Genomic DNA, 3,620 nt, shown 5'->3' on the forward strand with positions numbered 1-3,620 from the left:
GTGGTCCAAAAGTTATGGACCAAATTCGCCAAATTTGGTACAGCGCCCGGGAACGCCATGCCGGCCAGCGCCACAAATTTTGTGTTGATTGCTTTTACTGTGACAGAGATATCGCAATTGCATATTTCCCATTTAAATGAATTGAGTCAGTGGGCGAAACAAATAAACGTTGCTTATAGCGCCCCTAAAGGCCGATCTTCGCCAAATTTGGTAGAACGCCTCGGGACACCATGCCGAGCGAGCACCACAAATTTTGTGTTGATTGCTTTACTGTGGCAGAGATATTGCAATTGCAAATTTCCCATTTAAATGCATTGAGTAAGGGGGGCGAAACAAATAAACGTTGCTTATAGCGCCCCCTAAAGGCCGATCTTCGCCAAATTTGGTACAGCGCCTCAGAACGCCATCCCGAAAAGACCACCGACAATGTTGTGTTGATTGCTTTTACTGTGGCAGAGATATTGCAATGGCAAATTTCCTTTGAAATGTACTAAGAAAATTGGCGGAAAACAAATAAACGTTGCTTATAGCGCCCCCTAAAGGCCGATCTTCGCCAAATTTGGTACACAGTATCGTAGTCAAATGTTGAACAAGGATCTCAAGTCATTTGGTGAAAACTTTAAATTTAACGGAGATATGATATGATACGTGTGTAGTAGCTAGCTAGGACAATTTATTTGGTTGTCAAATTGGCATACTTCAACGTAGCAAAACGATTTCCATAACTTTTGTCAGGTCCATCTGGAGATGCTAACTACCAGGTTTCGTGCAGATCGGTTGAACGGCCTAGGATGAGTTTGCGAAAGTTGGTTTTGCACGTTGCGCGATACTGCGAAAAAACTTTTGCGCGGAAATGGGCGGGGCCTATATCAGGCAATTCAGCTTGATTCAAGGAACACGTGGATGTAAAATTTTTAATGTGTGATGTGTATTGTGGGAGTTAATGACAAAAACCATTATAGCGCCACCTAGTGGTCCACATGTGTAATTTTTGGTAGGTGTGATCCATGGCCCATTGTCCATCTACCCTGTAAATTTAAAGTTGTTCACATTAGCGTAAGTGGTGAATCTAGAGTTGGGTCACATTGGGTCCCATAGGCCACGCCCACTTTGACCCCTCGGTACTCCATTCTAGGGATTGCCTCAGGATTGGCCCCAGATGGTACGCATCAAATTTCATATAAATCGGATGAGCCGTTCATGAGATATAAACTTTTTGTAGTTGTAGCGCCCCCTAGTGACCAATTTTCGTAAAACGCATGTGGTACCTCTAAAGGGGCATGACAAAAAACACTCTAAAGTTTGGGGTTGATAGCAGTTACTTTGGCTGAGATATGGTAAAGTTGGTGTTTTCATAGTTAGCTCACACGCAAATTTGTTTGTGCGTTATATGCGCAATTTTTATCGTATAAAATTTCTTTCCATACCTTTTAGTCAGGCCAGTCTGGAGATGTCACGGTCCAAGTTTCGTGCAGATTGGTCGCTCGGTGTAGGAGTAGTTCAAAAAAGTAGGTTTTTGATAAATTGCGATTTTTAAGGCATAAAAGTCTAGGCGGAAATGGGCGTGGCCTATATCACGTGATTCAGTTGGATCCAGGGAACGCGTAGATGTATTGTTTTTGAATGTCGGGTGTACGGTGTGGAAGTTATAGGGCCAAACGCGTTTTTGTCTGAAATAGCGCCACCTAGTGGTGGAAATGGGTCAATTTTTGCGACTGAGGTCCTTCCGGGGTTTGGGACCAGTCCTGAAAATGGCAACTCCCCACTATGTACGGTTTAGGCTGCAGTCGGAGTTTTAGGCGGAGAAGAATAATAAGTAAGAAGAAGAAGAAGAAGAAGAAAAAATCCTTAGAAAAACAATAGGGTTCCACAGCCCTGCTGTGCGAACGGCGTAGCTATTGCTACACGCCGTTTCTTCCAGACTCGGGCTTGGACCCCTAAAAAATAGTTAACTATTTAAGAGATTTTTGACTGCAGGGTCGCACGGGTTTTTCATACGAGTTTCCCGAGCAGAAAACAAATAGTCTAAACTCTAAACGAGTTCTGGACCCTTTAAGGACAACCTGCAGGACGGTCTGGGTTGTAATGATACTCTAAACAAGTTCTGGACCCTTTAAGGAGAGCAGGACGGTCTGGGTTGTAACGTTATTTAAGAGAGCCTCTGGATTATTTAGAGACATACTGCAACAAGGCAAAACATACTAAATAGGTCGAGTTATTTGACTATTAAGTTGATTTTGTCCGCAGGGCTGTACACGGGTTTTCAGCAAGTTTCCCGAACAAATAACCTCGCGGTGTGGTGACGATCACATCGACCAAGACACAGTATACTATAAAGTCCATGTAAATGCCCGAAGAAAAAACAAAAAACACCTCCGACAAAGAACAACACTTGTCCCTCTGTTTGACTAAGTCCAAAAGCTGAGGAAGGTAGTGCTACCACACACACACACTCGCTTCATGCAACGAAGAAATGTTTTGCACTGATACACTTTTGTTTTTGCTATTAGGGACAATTGATAGGTTAGAAAGTTCTGAAAAATAATCTATTCAGTTAAACCATTAACCCTTACTTATCTTCTGAAACCTAGAAGAAGATGCCTACTACTGAGTGTAAAGTTAAAGGGGTTCCACTCACATAATTTGATTATTAGAGCTATAGATTTGACACTGATTTGGTCATTCTATTTGGTCAATTGGGGTTACAGATCAAACAGTAAGAGAACAATTCTCTGTTCCTCTCTCCTGTACATGGGAAAAACAATTCTTGGTGTATGAAGGTTCCACTTATTTGGTTTAGGTAGTGATTTAATGTGCACTTTTAACATTGGTTTAACCTCAACACCTGACGAATTGAGAATTTCTCTTAATGTTCAACTGACGTAACCACGTTAATTACAGTGTGGCTAAAATGACCTCACTAAGGTCTGATTACACGTCTGTAATCAGCCCTGCGTCTGACTGCATGAAACCTGACAACCAATATCTACTGTACATCTCTCAAGGCTGCATCTGCTTTTTATCCCTCATGAAAAGTTTTTTGGTGCAGTGCTGTTTTCATGTAAAATGAACAGAATAGCAGCTTGTTCAGTTTAGTGTTAACACTTAGATTTTTACTTGAGCCGGTCACTTAGAATGTCTGTACACGTTCCTGATGTCACTGTAAGACTTTTGCTGCCAAAGCTATTGAAGCGTTCGTGAATATGAAACTGTCTCTGCAGTCTTCCCCGATGCTGGGACTGCCAGATCCCTAAAAACAGTTCATACAGACATACACGTACATACACATGCTTGCAATGAAGACATGCTTTTTGCACGCTACAAACACTCCCCACACGATAGACAGATCAAATTAGACGCAAAAACAGCACGACAAACAGAAATAACTTTTGGAAAATATGTCCAAGTATTCAATGTGTTTGTCTGGCGTGTATACAAATTGCCTACCATGGTGTTAATTATACAAGGGAAGAAAATTGATTTTTAGTTGATTCGGGAGCAACAATTTGGGTTTAGTGAAGTTTTGTTCTTCAAATCAGAAGCTCTGTGGTAAACTAGGGTTTTTTTTTTTTTTTCCCCTTAGAGAAATGGTTAGAAGAATGGTTATCTCAGAGAAGTTC

Source organism: Perca flavescens, chromosome 2 (genome assembly GCF_004354835.1).
Source record: "Perca flavescens isolate YP-PL-M2 chromosome 2, PFLA_1.0, whole genome shotgun sequence".
Classification (NCBI taxonomy): Eukaryota; Metazoa; Chordata; class Actinopteri; order Perciformes; family Percidae; genus Perca; species Perca flavescens.